The sequence below is a fragment of the Canis lupus genome, chromosome 8 (assembly GCF_048164855.1).
Source record: "Canis lupus baileyi chromosome 8, mCanLup2.hap1, whole genome shotgun sequence".
NCBI classification, from domain to species: domain Eukaryota; kingdom Metazoa; phylum Chordata; class Mammalia; order Carnivora; family Canidae; genus Canis; species Canis lupus.
This window is the reverse complement of record NC_132845.1, coordinates 115,431-132,978: the sequence shown is the minus strand read 5'-3', so window position 1 is coordinate 132,978 and position 17,548 is coordinate 115,431. Positions and strand designations below refer to the sequence as shown.

The 17,548-nt window shown below is 55.1% G+C and overlaps 2 long non-coding RNA genes across 2 annotated transcripts; one reads left to right on the top strand and one right to left on the bottom strand.

Moving 5' to 3' along the window:
• The first annotated feature begins 2,331 nt into the window (after positions 1-2,331).
• Positions 2,332-10,139, top strand: LOC140637749 (uncharacterized). Its single transcript, XR_012034781.1, has 2 exons — positions 2,332-6,848; positions 7,301-10,139. It is a non-coding gene; the product is annotated as an uncharacterized lncRNA (long non-coding RNA).
• Positions 10,140-11,497: 1,358 nt separating this feature from the next.
• LOC140637748 (uncharacterized) lies at positions 11,498-12,995 on the bottom strand. Its single transcript, XR_012034779.1, has 2 exons — positions 12,673-12,995; positions 11,498-11,940 (listed from the first exon to the last, which is right to left on the bottom strand). It is a non-coding gene; the product is annotated as an uncharacterized lncRNA (long non-coding RNA).
• Positions 12,996-17,548: the final 4,553 nt, after the last annotated feature.

Sequence of the window (17,548 nt, the reverse complement as noted above, 5' to 3'; positions counted from 1 at the left end):
TGTCCTGGGACCCGGGGCAAGTCGGCCGCTGAGGGCTGAGGAGGTGGCCTCGATGCACGGGCGCCGGCAGGCCCGGCAGAGCCAGAGAGCCCTGCGATCGTCCCACGAGCTCGCTGCACAGACCCAGCGTGCTGTGGCTGCCGCGGCGCTGGCGAGGCCCAGGCCAAAGCCCTGAGTAGCTCGGGCCCCTTGTCTCCGGGGTGAGACTGAGGCGAAGACACGGAAACGGCTTCCCTGGGGCCACCGCTAAGCTCCAGCAGAGCCACGGCCTGCTCGCAAGGTGCCTCGGCCACTCCCTGCTCCCTGTGCCGCGTGTCCTGTGACCTGCGTGCTGTGAGGTCACAAGCGATGAGCTTTCACACACACAGAGACCCTGTGGCCATTGACTCTAAAGAATAACTCTGCTGCTTTGTCTCCGCAGCAGCTGGGCGGGCAGGATGCTCCCCAAGAGCTGCTTCTAGACGTGGAGGCGAGGCCAAGGGGCTGTGACACGGTACACAGGAGGTCCCATGGGCCGTCCGGGGGAGGCCGTCCAGCCGGCCGGTGTATAAAGCATCTAAAGTTCTGGAGAGAGGCCAGGGCGGGAGACAATGATTTGGGAATCATCCGTGTGCACGTGGTGCTTAAAACCATGGACAAATATGTTGAGTGTAAACTGCAGTGACCTGAGGACAGTGCTGCGGGGACAGAGGAGGAGAAGCCTATGGAAGAGCAGGAAAGGTCGGGGAGATCGAGGAAAACCTGGAAATTGTGGCTCCCTAGGAGCCAAAGAGGTAGCGCGACCAGGAGGTAGGTGTGCTGTTACATCTTGTGCCACAGGAAAGCCCCAGCTTTGGCCACCAGGAGCTGTGGGCGCCACGGGCGAGAGGAAGTTTGGCAGAACCACGCTGGTGGCCAGAAAAAAGGGCTGAGGTCTGAACAGGAAGGAAGAAAGTGGATGGAAGAGTACAGCCCGCATAGGCACCAAGGCTGCCCTCGACCAGGATGAGGCCAACAAAGAGGTGAGGACGGATTTCAGGTCAGAGAGGGTGGAGCTGAGGGAGATCGAAGACAACAGCCTTGGCTTCCGTGAGAGGAAGCTAGAAACTGGGCTGGGCCAGAGATGCCGAGCTGCTGTCCAGGAGTCTGCTCAGTCATTCAACAGGCTCACCGAGGGGCTTTGTGCGCCGGGCACCGAGCCAGGTGCCCAGGGACAGCAGGGGACATGGCAGGCCCGGAGCCCACTCTGTGGACCTTGGGATCCAGGGGGTGTGTTACCAGGAGAGTCTGTGCAACCTGCAAAGTACCGGCGGCTGCACGGGACAGTGCTTCAGTATGTCTCCTTCCCCCAAGGCCACTGCGTTTCCAGGGCGACTACTCCACGCGGCAGGCTCAGGCTCAGGGTGCCTGGTTGCTATGGCAGAGGAAGGGAAGACAGACCAGGAACTCGCCGATGGCTTGTCACTACCGCCGCTTGGAAACACCCTTCCACCCTCTTCTCAGGCCTCACCCGATGACAAAGAGGCTGGGGCATCTGGGGAGCAAATAGAGTATCTGGGGAGCCTTGTCCTCTCTGCCACATGGGAGGAGACAGTCTGTAGATCCTGCAGCTAAATCAATTCTATGCTATGTAGGAAGGCGGTGAGTACCTGGGAGAAAGTAAAGTGGGGTGAGGAGGGTTCATTTCTGGGTTTTCTTCTCCGTCCTATCGATCCAGGTGTCTGTCTGCGTGCCGCGACCACACGGTCCTCCACGCTGCAGCTTCCTAACACGGCTTGAGGGCCGGAACCGGGATGCATCGGCTTTGCTTTTCTTTTTCAAGGTTGCTTTGGCTACTTGGGGTCTTTTGCGGTTCCATACAGATTTTAGGACTGTTTGTTCTAGTTCTGAGAAAAATGCCGGTGGTGTTTTGATAGATGATATGCATAGACTGCTTTGGGAGGTCGCTCCACAAGTCAAAAATAGAACTACCCTATGAGCCAGCCATTGCACTACGAGGTATTTGCTCAAGGGGTACAAAAATACTAATTTCAAGGGGTACATGCCTCCTGATGGTTATAGTAGAATCATCAACAATAGTCAAATTATAGAAAGAGCCCAAATGAGAGAAGATATGGTGTATATATATATGTCTCCATATACATACAATATTCCATTATATATATACTATATTATTCCATTATATTAATTCCATTAATACATTAATGGAATTAATATATTATACTAATGAAATTAATAACTATATAATTAATTAATGGAATTGATTACCAATTAATGGATTAATGGATTGACACTGGAATTGAAAGAAACGCTTCTTTTTTTTTTTTTTTTTTTTTTTTTTTTTTTAAACGCTTCTATCTTTAAAGAAAAAAGGTGGAATAAGGAAGATTGGCAGTGCAGACGGTGGGGAGAGGGTAACCTTTTTAATCAGGGTGATCGTGGTAGGCCTCACTGAGGGGTGGCGTTGGAACCAGGCTCTGCAGGAGCTGTCCCGGGGCCGTCTGCGTGTCTGGGGGCAGGTGACCTCAGCGGGGGCACGTGTCCAGGCCCTGAGGCAGGGAGAGGCCGTGAGGAGGGGAGGCAGGTAGGAAGTGAGGCTAGAGGGTTAGGGACCCGCCTGCGACAGTGCGAGCCTCAAGCCACTTGTCAAAGCTCTGAGTTGAATCTCAGGGGGAAGGGCAGCCACCGTGGGGTCAGAGCAAAGAGGGTGCATCTCTGACGGGAGGGATGTGGGCGTCCTCCCGGCCCTGCACCCGGCACCCAGGACCACCGTGCCAGGAGGTGTCAGCTCTCAACCTGACAAGGATGCTCTTCGATTCGGTGGAAATAAGTGGAGTAGGCCCCACCCATGTCACCCCGTCAGACGCCAGGACGTGGATAGGTCCCCTGCAGGCCGAGGCTGCTACGAAGTGGTGCAACCCAGCGGGGGTCATGTCCCGGGGGGGAGGGGAGCTGCACCCTCCTTTTTAATCTGTGTCTCTCATGAATAAATAAATAAAACCTTAAAAAAATAAAAAAAACTCTGTTAGAGAAATAGGATAGAGAGAGTGGTGAAAATGTTTATTAAGAAAAGCTTGTTCAGTATTTTTAACCAGGTGGTGATGGAGTATCTAATTGTAGTAGTTGGTGTCAAATTGGGTGGTATTTAGAATTCCTTGGGAAATATTTAAGTAATATGTTATTTAACATTAATATCAATATAAGTAATATGTCTAAGTAATATGAGCTTTATTTTTATTTTTTTAAAGATTTTATTTATTTATTCATGAGAAACACACACACAGAGAGAGAGAGAGAGAGAGAGAGGCAGAGGGAGAAGTAGGCTCCATGCAAGGAGCCCGACACAGGACTCGATCCTGGGTCTCCAGGATCACACCCTGGGCTGCAGGCTGCACTAAACCGCTGAGCCACCCGGGCTGCCCTGAGCCTTATTTTTAAATGGCAATGTTCATATTATGTCAGAAATCATGTCAAACTCTTTTGCAACTATTTAAATGTATTAGATTTTTACTTTATACATGGATGAGGGGCGTATAGTTTTCAAGATTTTTGGAAGGGTACAGCAGAAATATAAAGATCATTGCCTTAGAGGATCTGCTTTCATGGGTAGATTAAAAATTGCAAGTAATTACGAATGCTATAGTAGAAATGGTGCTTCTACCACCACGGGTGTCCTTACAGAGGCTAATTCAAAGCATTGCCTTGCGTGTTATACACGTACCTGCACACTTTGACACACCAATAATGCAAGGGGAAGCTGCACCTCCTGTCTCTCCCATTTAATCACCAAGGACAGGTGTTTGGAATCCAGAGCTATTAGGCTATCATACTAGTCCATCTAAACTGTGAACGAGAAGACAATCCAGCCCACAATCTAGTAGCTTAATAGAGATATATTTGGGGAACAAAATACAAGGGGAAAAAAAGAGAAGAAAGGATAGAACTCATAACAGAGAGAGCAAATTGAATAGGTTGACGGAATCCCTGGTTGGCGCAGCAGTTTAGCACCTGCCTTTGGCCCAGGGCGCGATCCTGGAGACCCGGGATCAAATCCCACGTCGGGCTCCCTGCATGGAGCCTGCTTCTCCCTCTGCCTGTGTCTCTGCCTCTCTCTCTCTGTAAGACTATCATAAATAAATAAAAATTAAAAAAATTAATAGGTTGACGGTGAGGGCCGTGTAGGAAAAATGGGCAGCGCAGGGGGGTGGCGGGTGCACGCTCAGCCGCGGCTGTGTCATGCGGGACACGTTGTCTACTTTCATGGGATACGAATGCTGGGGCCCAGTATTTCTAGAAAGAGATAGAGAAGGCAAAGAACAGCAATCCAGAATAATGAAGAGCCGCCTGTACTCAAAGGTCTGGATGCACTGTAAGGTGGTACATTTATTAAAAGATTTGTTTCTTCCCAAATGGAACAGGACGTCAAATGGTGACCCAGTGGATCTCTTAGGAGTCAAACTCCTCCCGAGGGACTTCCTTAGGGCGTCACAGAATGGGTTGAAACACTTTTTGGGGGGAATCTTTATTTTGGTAAAGAATCATCGGGGATCAAGACTCCTGCTTAGATTTCTTCCACTTATGTAAAAGGAAAAAAATGGGATAAAAGAAGACTTGGGGGCGATATGGCCCTGCCGCTATTGTGAGATGATCGGATTGTAGCTTGAGTCGATTCTAGTAACTAAAACCAACGCTTGGTTAATAGTTGTGATAGATGTTGTTAATTGACTGCGTTTATTGGTTAATAAGTAATATTAATAACAATAAATCATCCAGTTTCACGCCTAATTTTCAGCGTCATTTAAGCCATAAATCCTGACATCTCCATTGGTAGAGGTGTCAAAATGATGTAAAGACGGAAGGGAGACGGGGTATCTGACTGATTCGCAGCAGGGACTCTTCATATCTGAAAACAAGGAGTCGGGTGAGTGTAGCAGGAGAGTTGATTTTCCAAGGGACACAAGAAAGAATGGGAGACCTTTAAGAGCACAAAACAATTCTCTCAATTCCAGCCCACGCCACCATCGTATACTGAGGGTTGGTTACTGTCGTATGAAGAGTAAGGCTCTTCCCCCCCAAATTTGCTCCTCCTTCCACATTGCCTCGCTTGTCACGAGTCTACAACCTGCGCACCTGTACGGGGCAGCCCTCATCCACTCTCCACCCATTTACTTAAGCCGGAAATCTGAGAATCATCTTTGTTTCCCTCTATTTCCCTCACCCAGTCCTCTCCCTTCCGGCTGCTACATCCTAGTCCCTGAGCTGCTCTGGGGGTAATGGATTCGTCTCCTCGCAGAAAGCTCAGTAAACATGTAAACATACAAATGACCCGATTTAACGTGATCTGTGATTGACCCTTAAGGAGTGCTCCGCCAAAAATGAGGGGATGGACATAAAAAGTCCTGTCCTGTAGGCTCTTCGGATGCCCCCTCCTCCAGGACGCCCTCCAGATCCTCTTCCACCAATCAGACCGGGCCACGTGCCCCTTCTCTGAGCTCCCGAAGCAGCCCGAGCTTTCCCTTACAGAGAACTTTCAATTCCCGCTTGAACAACGGACTTACTTGTCTGAGTGCCCGCCAGTCGGGGCTTCCGTAAGCGGGTCCCCCCGCTTGGCAGAGCGCCCGGGGTGAGGCCGCAGGCCCACGAATGTTGCCCGAATGGGTGGACGATACGAGGAACGTGTTCAGAGAGCCGTGCACACCCGTGGTCAGGCCTAGGTGGAGACGGATGGAAGAGCTGCTGGTTCGGTTACGAGCAGCGGGGGCAGTGGCGCTGGAAAAGGCCTCCTTACCTGGTCTTGCACGGTAAGAGTTTCCCTGCAGATCAGGGCAGGGAAGGGTGTGACAAGCAGAGGGAACAGCATGGACAGAAGCAAGGAGGAGGGAGCACAGCCCGCACGGAAGGCAAGGAGAGGCTGGCGAACCTCCGACTGCTTTGGGGGGGCAGGGGGGGCAGATGTGGCTGGGAAGGTGGTGAGCGAGCGAGTTGTGCACGACCTGGACGGTTACCCAAGGGCCTGCGAGTGTAAAGCCACTGAAGTTTTGAAGCAGAGGAATGACACGATAAGATCTTTAAAAGAAAAACAGAAGCATCTGCTTCCTTTTTAGTACCTAAAACCCATTGATTCAACCTCCTACATTTTTATATTTCTTGGTAGTTCGTGAAAATAAAAACACAAAGGCCAGCTGAAGCAATTCGTCTTTCCTTGCCTGGTCTGAACCACGCGTACTTTTTTCTCTCTCTCCCTTGTTTTCTGGCCAATCGTTTGGCGAAGTGAGCGCATCACACAGCTGGGAAAACACGAGCTTCTCCGGTTTGTTTGGCTTCGGAGCTATGTGGGTGAGCGCGAGTCTGGGCAGCGTGTCAGCTCCTTCCTGAAAGTCTGGGTCAGGGAAGTCCACGACACAGCCTTGTTTACTCGATTTTGCTTTCAGTGTCGAGAACACTGGTTCCGAGGACTGCGAAGGTGTATGTGGTCACCGTTGGCTCCCAGGCCTGTCGTTCCTTTGAAAAGGATCCGATTGGGACAGCTGTGACCTTATTTTAATAACTCCGTGCCTTTTGAAACACCCAGATGAAAAGCGATGCGTTATTTTCCTAGTGGCTTTTGTTCCTGGCTATAACCATATGGTTTGCTGGATCCCTGGGAGCAGTTCTGCGGGACAGACTCCGCTGCACTGGCACATTTCGGTGGGGGGGGGTTGGGGCTGTCTGAAGCAACCCTCTGGCTTGGACACGTGAGGTTACGGTCAATCGACACGTGTTTACCGAACGCCTGCCACACGCCGAGCATCGTCCTGGGCCCTGGGGAGCCAAGATGCAGGACACCGTTTCCAGCAGAGTCTAGTAACTGGACAGAAAACCCAGCGAAGGTAAAGGAAAACCCTTATTTCTCTTCACGCTTCCCACAGTGCCTGTGTAGCGCCCGAGTCCAGTAATTCCTGACCCCCCAAATAGCGGCCGCATTGCACTTTTGCCCAACAAATAGTCACTAAGCACCGTTGTGGAGCGACACTCTCTGCCGTGGCGGAGAGGCGAGGGGAGCGGGAGCCCAGCCTCCAGCTACTCACAGCCTGGTGGGAAGACACGCATTAAAGCCATTATTCTGCCTATAGGAATCTGAGCCTCAAGAAACCCCAGAGTAGTCCCCAAAGACGCTCTTGCCACCAGGTCCCTCCTCCGGAACCGCAGACCTCCCTGCAGAGCGGGGCAGTGGCTGGCATAAAGGAGGGATTTCTGGGACGTTGATCCAGCATCATGCCCATTCCGATTGCTTGAGGCCTTTGCCTTTTTGGTTGGAAATACTTTACTATCATTCCTGCAGGTAGTTAACGGGAGCACAAGACACTCATATATGGGGAATCAGAGGAAGAAATAACTCCATGATAGGAAAATGGTGCCCGACGAAGCCTGGAGGGTGGACCTCTAGCAAAACCCAGCAGAGCAGGTGATGTTTTATTCCTAGGCGTCTACTCAAAACCCCTGTCCCTGCGGGCATGATGAGAAACTCCAGATTCAAGGAACTGTGCCATACAGATGCAAGGGGGCACTAACCATTATTTCATGGGCGTAATCATGGACTCCAGATTCAGAAAATCATTTTGAAATGGTATCATAAAACATTTTAATTTTAAAAGTTTATTTAACCATTGTTTTTACTTCTTCCTATTCTAGACCAACCACTATCCATAAGCCCAGTTTTGTAGCTGTTTTGGTTCAAATAAATGCATTATTTGCTGAATCATTGGACTCACTCATGAGCAGTTGTGACCCAGAGAACCTTCCAAGAACAGTTGAAGGACCTTTGGAGCTAATCCTCCAGGCAGGGGAAAGAGGAGTGCTTCTGAACCTTTGCAAAGCTGATGGTTAGAGCTAAGAGATATTATGAAACCGTCAACATTTTGAAGAACTGCAAGAGAGAGGTGGGGAGGGAGTGAAGGAGAAAGTAGGGAAGAAAGAAAAAGAAGGACTGAGAGAAGAAGGAGAGGAGGGGGCGGGAAGAGGAAAACAATCAACTACACAAGAAGACATGCAGTGCTTCCCAAATCTCCCCTCTGACGTTCAAACTACAGATTCATAAAATCCTCCAGCTGGAAGGGTCAATTTCCCACTTGTAAAAGCATCAAATGTCACCTGAGCCAGTTTTTTAGCAAGAACCACAATTATTCCATGGAAACATGTCAACAGTTCTCTGCTCAATTTTATGAGCAAGAACAATGAGGCAAATTACACTCGTCTGTGTTCTCTAGATAATTGCATTTGGCTTCTTAAAATTCAGGTGTTGGTCTGTTGAGAAGAACACGCCAGTTCCTTTTTTTTTTAACTCTTGTTTCTGCCTCCGTTCACGCAAACCAATGTTGATGCCTTTAAGATTAATGACTGGCGCGAGGCTAGATTAGTCTCTGACCACGTTTGTTCCCGTCTTGGGTGGCGCACAAGCTGTGGGGCTTGGGTCCCGGGCGGACGCCGCACCATTTCACCTCCAGGCACTGCCCACGTCCCCTCTCTGAAGAGCAGCCCCTCCAGGATGACCTCGCCCCGCTCCTGGATAAGCAGCCCCTTCCCTGCTCTCCTGCCTCACGCTCAGCACGTCTCCACAATGCACTTATACCTTGGGTCGCTCGTGCCGCATCTGCACACACACCTGTCTCCTCGTCTCCCCGCATGCGGTGACCGGGCATCACTCCTTCTTCACATTCTTCTCACCTAGCACAATCTCTGAAAACAGCAGGTACTGCGCCAGCTGTCTACTGCTGCATTACAAACGGCTGTGAAATTCTGCAGCTTTCAACAATATTTACTACCTCATAGTTTCTGCGGTCCGGAATTCGGGTAGGGGGCCACTTAGTTGGATGCTTGTGGCTATCAGGGTCTCTCACAGGGCAGCAGTCAAGGCGTCTGCTGGGCTGCATCATCTCAAGGGTCAACTGCAGAAGTATCTGCTTCCAAGCTCACTCATGAGGCTGTTGGCAGGCCTCAGGACACTGGCTTCCAAGCTCAATCACATGCTGCCAGCAGGCTCTAGGGCCTCGTTGGCTGTTGACCGAGGATGCTATTTCCTTGCCACATGAGATTCTCCATCGAGTTACTCAAAACATGGAAGCTGGATTCCCCCAGAGCAAGGCTCCCAGGGAGGGAGACAGAGAGTGCGAGCGTTCAAGGAAGCTGGAGGAGTCAAAGTCTTTCAGTCATTGAAACTCAGACGTGACATTCCATCACTTTTGCTGTATTTTTATCTCTGAGAAGCAAGCCACCAGGTTGCGTCCCCGCTCAAGGGGCGGGGATTGCCCAAGGCCGTGAATACCAGGAGGTGGAAGTCTAGGGCCATCTTACAGGCTCGCTGTGCTGCCGTGCTCAGTTAATATGCTGAATACATGCATCTCTCTAGTCAGGACGAGCCTTTGCTTCCCTGAAGATCCGCAGCATCTGAACTCCCTATCAGCGAGCACGGCGCGGGGAGACTTTTCAGCTGAGCATATGTTCATACACACCAGTGAATTATAAGCAACTGTACGGAAACAACGCCAAATGATGGCTGCCACTCGATAGATAATGGTTGGTCGGTGAATAAGTGAAAGAAAGGTTGGCAGAGACTAGTCCGTGTCCATCAGTATTTGTTTTCCAATGAAGGAGTCTCTCATTCTTAGCTAGGTGCGCGGGTGCTCCACTGGCGACTGCATTCCTCAATATCCCTGATTACTAGAGGGGCCATGTCACCAGCGTCTGACTAGTGGGGTGTGCATGGACCGTGGGGTAAGCATGTAGTTTCCTCCCTTCCCCCGACTGGAATACAGAGGCTTGAGTGAGGACCCTACGCACGTGGCGGGACCACCCATTAGACCACCTGCCTCTGGACTAGTGCATGAAGCTCTATCTCACCAGAGTCACTGTGCTCTAGGGTCTTATTGCAAGTGCTACTTGCCTGGTCCAGGATCTGAAGACCAAGGAAGGTGGGAAGCCCGGGGGGCTCAGTCTGTGCAGCGGCCGACTCTGGATTTCAGCTCAGGTCATGATCTCAGGGTCCTGGGATCAAGCGCCATATCCACCGACCTGCTCAGCAGAGGATATGCTTTGGGATTCTCTCCCTCGGCCCCTCCAGCTACTTGCACTCTCATGCATGCTCTCTCTCTCTCTCTAAAATAAATATCATCTTTAAAGAAAAAGCCAGGAAAAAAAATGTCTCCCTACCCCAAAGCTAGCCCATGCTTTACCCATGCTGTAGGAGGTTCCTTGAATATTTGTTAAATTGTGCCTGCGTAGGGAGTCTGGTTAATAATATCGTAATAGTAGCTCTGCACGGTGACGGACGGCAGTGAGATCATTTTGTAATAGGTAAAAATATCAAGTCACCGAGGCACACCTCAAACCCATATAATATCGCGTGTCAATTATAATTCAATTAAAAATGAATTTAAGAAAGAAAGGAGTATTTAGTTACCCTCTTTCCCCTTGGTCGGGCAAGCATAGGCTTCTTGGGTCAACTCTTGTAAAAATTCAGAGCTATGAGGCTCCTCAGAGAAGCAACCCATTACGTGGCCTTGGTTTTCAAAGCCTGAGGCAGAAAGTCACCACAGAGAGGCATAAGGCAGAGTGGATTCTTCTCAAGGAAAATCTGTCCAGATTGAGGTTGCTTTGTTTTTCCCAAAAAGGAGAAGAGTTCTCCGCGCAGCTCCTGCAAAAGGGCCGGGTCAGCAGCTCCTCCACAGTCCCGGGGCTGTCAAGGGGGGTGGGCCGGTGGGCAGCCGCCGCCGCTGTGGGCCTTGCTCCCGGCTTCTCCGCCCTTGGGGACCGGCCAGCGCTCGACCCCAGATTGAAGGGCCCCTGCCTTCCTCTGGGGCTGGACAGCATCCATGGCCTCAGACTGCACGCGTTCGTTCTGTTTGTGTTCTTTACAGTATAGACAGGAGTCTCCGACCAACGCCATCCCCAAATGCCAAGATCCGGTGCTCACCCGCCACATCAGCTCTGCCGAGGCCAGCTCGGAGACGACAAAACCTCCTCCAAGGGCAGGAGGGGACGGGAAGGAAGTGGGATAAGCTTTCCTTGCCTGGACTGAAAATCTGTTAGTAGGACGGATGGATGCCAAGTACAGAGTCATCGGAAGATGCTGCTTTTTCACGGGAAGGTGAATTTCAGAGACCAGAAAAGAAAGCACGGGCAAGGAACTGCATCCTGTCAAAGTCTGGAGATCCAGGTGTAGGGAGGGTTAAAGCGCCTGCTCTTCCTGGGCCTTCAAGAAGCATTTGAGGTACCTACGGAGACGGCCTTGCCCGTAATCAAAGACGATTCATGTGGAATGTTCTCCTGCTGTTGGTGTTAGAGGGAGGGAGACAGTGAGTCTGGCTGAGGGACAGCTTCACGGGAACGGACTCGAGGAACTCACCCTCGAAGGGCGATGAAACCCTCCAGGGGTCACCAGCCTACAGCGGAAGGCACGTCAGGCAGGGCGTGAGGTCTGAGGACGCGGCCGGGTCCTCGAATTCCCAGGGACACAGAAAGGTGGAATCTTAGGGTCCTGGAGTCAGGTCTTTATTTTATTTTATTTTAGCGATTTTATTTATTTATTCATGAGAGACACAGAAAGAGGGAGAAAGAGGCAGAGACACAGGCAGAGGGAGAAGCAGGGAGCCCGACGCAGGACTCGATCCCGGGACTCCAGGATCACACCCTGGGCCGAAGGCAGGCTCCAAACTGCTGAGCCACCCAGGGATCCCCAAGTTAGGTCTTTAATAAGAAAAGTAGAGATGATTTCAATTAAAAATAAGTGAAAACTAGGGACGCCTGGGTCGCTCAGTCCGTGCAGCGGTCGGCTCTTGGTTTGGGCTCGGGTCATGATCTCATGGGTCGTGGGCTCGAGCCCCACATTGGCAGCAGGCTCCGTGCTCAGCCGGGGGTCAGCCTGAGGTCCCCTCCCTCTGCCCTTCCTCCACTCGCACTTGCACGGTCTCCAACGAATAAATAAACCTTTAAAAAAAATACATGGAAAAGAGTGTTAAGGAGGTGGAAGTGTTAATGGAGCGGCTGCCAGGCCGGCCGGGGGGCTCAGAGGGCAGCCCTTGTTCGGCCCACGGTCCGGGCCTGGTGGGTCCCTACGCCTCGCCCACCTGAAGCCCCCTTGGCCGCGCCTCCCCAGGCCGTGGGTCCTCGTCTGGCTCCAGCCCAGCCTGCAGGACAGGACTGTGCGTGTGGCTGCGGCGTCGGCCTGTCGCTGCCCCTCACGAAGCTCCTGTCTCCTCCTGGGCTCCTGGCGAAGGTGCTAGAGCTCCTCTGCCTCGAGGCAGGGCCTGAGCCCCTCATTCCGAGCCTGTCCTGCTGCTGCTCTGACTGCCCCCTCTGCGCCCCTAAACCCAGCTACACTGCGGGCATCGTTTCTCTCTCTTTAGGGTATTTTCCTCCAACAGTTTGGGGAAACCCCACAAGCCTCTCCATCCCTGAAGGGCCCGGCTTTGAAAACTAAGCCAGGAAGGGGCCTGCGGCTGTGCGTCCCCCCCACAGTGCCTCTCCCAGCCCCCGTCCAGACCCGTCCACTGCCTCAAAGGGGAAACACCGGGAAAGGGGAAAAAATAGGTTAATATTTAAAACATACTATGCCAGCCTGTTTCGGTGAGTAAGTAAATGAGCACGTGGCACCGGCCCAAGGTGCTTGATCCTAAACCAGTTTCAGGAAAAACCTCTTGCCCGAGTTTCCTCTCTTACCTCCGGGCCCCACAGGAGGGCTTGGAGCCCCACATCCTTCCCGCCCAGAAGCCCGAGTTGAGGGTGGAAGTGTCTTCGGTGGGGGCGCCGCCCGCCTTCCCGCAGGCCCCACGTGGGCTCAGGGCCTTCCTCCGCCGTGCCCCCGGCTGCCTGTGTTGTCCTGGTTAATACCTCACCTCCTTACGCCCTGGAACCAGTTCTTACTCAATCCGTGCGGCGAAGTGGCAGCTTTGCCACCTACCACCCAGTGACCTCGGGTGACTTACCTGACCTTGTTGTCCTCATCAGCAAAGTCGGGGTAAGAACATCCAGCTGCTGGGCTGTTGTCAGGATCGAGTAACGTGGCCTCCGTAGAGCCCGAGCTGGCAGCCGGAGCAGGCAGGGTGCCCCGTGTGCACCCCGTGTGTGCCAAGGCCCGGTGGCCGTGCGGAGCGGGCGGGGAGCTCGTGCAACCTCATCACTGCAGCAGAAGGAGTCCACCAGCCCCAGGGCGCTCACTGGAGCGCTCGAGGGGGAACCGTCCCGCGGAGGGGTCGATGTGGACGCCCTCAGTAGCTGAGCACTTCGAGACGCCAACTACGAGCCTGGCGCTGTCACACACCCGATAAACGGGGCTCCCCGGAGGACGTCGCGGACAGGAATACCGACATGGGCTAAAAGAAGTTGGTTTGCAGTGCTGTGGGGTCGTGGAGGGAAAGCCTTTGTCCGCCGAGGCCGTTCACTTCTTCACACCACCTTCACGGCCGCCTGTGGTTCCGGAAAGGACTCGAGGAGGCCGGGGACACCGGGGACACATGAGGAACTTTGCCCGGGAGCACACCCGTGAGCTCGGTCCTGAAGGCTGTCCCTAGGCTTGGCAGTGAGGACGGGGAGTCCCCGGCCCAGGGAACAGCACGGGCCGGACCACTGCCATGGGGACCAGCGGGCCCCGGACGCCAACTCTCCTGGGAAGGACAGGGTGCTCGTCCCCAGAGAGCCACACGTCTCCCGGCCTCCCTGCTTCCAGGTTTCCGTGCCGGTGGCGCTGTCTCCACAAGGCCTCCCTGACCCCCGGGGCTGTGCTGGAGCCAACACGAGCGGGCTCCTGGGACTGGATCGTTAACATTTTCAGAAAATCCGCAAGCCGGTTGGTACACACGATCATCAACGTGAATTAAATTATGCAGACTTGTGATTCATTGGATCGGATTAGAAATCAAGATTCAAGACACCCAGACTTACTGATTCCACGTTTTACCAGGGTCTGTACTCAAGGTTATCGGCACGCAGGCACCTGGGTGGTAGAAGTACCACGTGATGTTGGGCTACCGCGTGCGCTTCCTCCCAGGCTCGTGTCTGATGACGTCGCACCGCAGTGTGCACGCTTGAAGCCGGGATGCTTCCCCCGACACTTGCCGGTACAGCGCTGCGAGCCACCCGCCCCTGCCCACCGCTGGCCCCACCGAGCTCGTTTATTTTTACCTTGGAAGCTCCTGCTCTCTAACATGGGGCAAAATTCATTTAGCATCCTGCTCCTCTGTGTCATCACAGAGTCTGAGCTCCGGGAGGGCGGGGACTGTTACCTGTCACGTCCCTCACGTGGCCCCACACCCAGGGGAGCCCCTGGCACCGACTGGGCCCCGGGAAATCTGTACCGAATTAGTGTTGGTGGATGCTGGACTGCGTGGGGGAGAACGGCGGGGGCGGGCATGGGGCCGGGGCCCTCCCACCACCTTGCCTCGGCCCAGTGGGGCGCCCGACACACAGGGGACCCCCGGTCCCTCCCTCCCCTGCCTCCGTCCCTGCGGTCTCCCGGCTTGGCAAATGCCTCCTCAAGAGCCCAAGTAGGGATTTCTCTGTACTTCGCCAGATGTGGTCAGAGGCCCAAGTATTCAGCGCATGTGTCTCATCTGGGTTCCCGGTGGCCCCGGACCAGAAGCCCCAGAAGGGGGGCAAACGCGAGCTCTCAGTTGCCCCCCCCCCGCCCAGTCCCACCGAACCAGAAGCTCTGATCGCCTAGTGTGTTTGGGCTGCTGTAAGGAAGGGGCCCGGCCAGGGGACTTACAAACAATAGAGGCTGGAAGGTGCCGGCGCTGTTGGGTGAGGGGCCTCCCCGGGGTCGAGGCCTCCTGTCGCACCTGCACGGGTGGAAAGAGCCGGGGGCTCTGGGGTCTCTCACGAGGGGGCTAACCCCGGCTCACGCAGTCGGGTCCCTGACCTGACTACTCCCCCAAGGTCCTATCTCTTTACACCAGAACCTTGAGGGGCAGGTGTCGACGCGCTCCGGTCGGGGGCCGCTGCAGGGGCTCCTGAAGGATGCCAGGGCCGGAGCCGCCGGTGGAGGCGTTAGATGTGCGGCCGTGGTTCTCCAGCGCGGGGAGGCAGCAGGCGGTGGCTGTAGACACTGTGGGTCATGGCACCTGAGCATGGTGGCGTCTGGGGGGCAGCGGCACGGGCGGCTGCTGGCCACTCCCATCACACAGCAGCCCCCACCCGACAGACTTACCAGCCGATGTCGGCGGTGCCGAGGGGGGGACCTTCCTGCTCTGCGGCACCCGCCCCCGCCCCCCCCCCCCCCCCGCACACCCCAGCCCTCCCTTCCTTCTCTATGATGTTTCCCAGCGGCTGGTCAGGACCCACATGCCGACCTCCGATGGTCCGCAGTGAGGACCTGCGTCTTGACCCCCTGCGGAGGACGTCAGTCACCTTCGCAGCCCCGGGCGTGGGGTGTACGATGGGGCAGGTATGAGAGAGGTCGTTAAGCCCAAGCGTGGAATGTCGGGGGGCTTCCTGAAGGAAGTGGCTTCAGTGTGGAGATGCCAGTGAGGACGGCGACACCGGGGAAGGGTGGACGGGGTCGCTTTTCCTGTGGAGCGCCCCTAGGTGCGGATCACTGTGATGGACGAGCGCCCCTAGGTGCGGATCACTGTGGTGCGTATTGTACGATCTCATTGAATCCCTGAAACGCTTTCCGAGGTTGATGCCCTGGCTATTTCCATTTTACAGATGGGGACACTGAGGCCCAGGTGTTAACAGCCTGCTTCAAGCCCCACCGCTAGGAGACGCTGAAGCAGGGATTGAACCCGGGTCTGCGGCTCCCAGAGCTGGACAGGAAGTGATGCTACTTACAGAGGGCAAGTGGGTAGACAGGGAATTTTTTAAAGCACAGTTAAGCCAAATGGTGTCACCCCAATATTCACACATGAAGCCCCAACCTCCGGTACCTTGGACATGACTGTATTTGGGGAGAAGGTGTTTCAGGAGGCGATTAAGCTCGCATGTGGCCATTGGGGTTAGGCCCTAACCCACTACGATGGGTGTGCTTACAAGGGGGCGCCTGGGGCACAAGAGACACATCGGGGATGTGCACCCGGGGGCAGAGCACGTGAGGACACGCAAGCAGGTCCCGAGTGCGAGCCAGGGAGACGGGCTCCGGGGGAACCACGCCTCACCAACACCTTGGTCTTGGGCTTGGAGCCCGCGGGCCGGGGAGAGAGCGAATGTCTGTGGTTTCAGAAGCACCGTCCGTGGCGCTTCGTCCCCGCAGCCCAGACACTCGGTGGCCGTTCGCCGCCTGGACGGTGCCGTGTTCTCGTTTCTCCGCCGTGAAGCAGGACGGTGAGAACCCCAGGTCTCTGCTGCCCCCCGACCCCCGGCAACAGGCAGCCCCGCCGCGGGGCATCTTCTAGGCCAAACCCGCTGGAGACGGTTCTCTTCCTGGGCGCGTCGGAGCCCTGGGCCGAAGGCAGCACTAAACCGCTGAGCCACCCCAGCTGCCCTCGCCGAGAATTTTAAAATGCTAGACCAGGTCCTTTGACCTCCCTCCTTCAGCCGTGTGGGGCTGTTCCACCTGTTATGTAAGTGCAGGCCGCTGCGAGTGGACACGGGGGAAGAGACTGGAGCACCGGTTCCCGCTGGCCTCCTCCTGGGCGCACTTACTACGCTGCCCTCGGGCACAGGTTCGTGTGAATAGTTAGTTAGTGGTGCGCCCCCCTCCCCACACTGGGCAGTGCCCCATGCCCGCCTGGCTGGGTCTGCAGGCCCGGCACTGCCTTCCCCGCACGGGCTGGTGACCGCCCCCCGCTCGCCCCGCAGCCGTCCAGGAAGTGGCATTCTCAGCGAGCACTTCTGGTGCACGTGGGGAAGGCGAGGCACAGCAGGGGGACACCTCCGGGGGGCCGGGGCGGCGGGCTGGCTGGACGGGTGACTGCCTGGCGCCCAGGGCCGCATTCCAGGTCGTGGGCTGCAGCCGCACGGGAACAGGACGTGGTGCGGGCGGGCCTCACCGCAGGAGGGCTGCGGGGCCCGGGCAAGGTGCCACCCTCACGCCCTAAGCCTCAGCCCTCTCCGCTGCAGGATGGCGATCGCAAGGAAGCAAACCAGGGGATGAAAACCACAGTGAGGTCCCACGTCGCACCCATTAGTGAGCGTGGCTACTGTCTCTAAAAAAGAAAATAACAAATGTTGGCAAGGCCGTGGAGAAGCTGGAACCCTTGTGCGCCGCCCGTGGGAACGGAGGACGGTGCCGCCAACTGTGCGGGAGGCTTCGGCGGTTCCGCCAAAAAACGGAAAGTGGAAGAAGTGCCACAGCGCCCAGCGAGCCCCCCGGGTGTGCGCCCAGAGCGTGGAAGCAGCCCGGGCGGCCGGCCGAGGGGGCAGCTCAGCGGCGTCTGGTGCACACAAGCGACGGAACGTCACCCAGCCCCACAGTGGAAGGACGCGCGCTCCCCCACGGGATGACACCGGGCGGCTGCCAGCGGCCAGGGCCTGCAGGGGTGAGGCTGGGCAGCAGGAGGGCCGCCAGGCCGTGGGCGGGGGGCCGAGGGCCGAGCTCTCCCTCAGCGGGTACACTTTCAGTTTGGCCGCAGGAAGAGCGTCTGGACACGCACGACCGCAC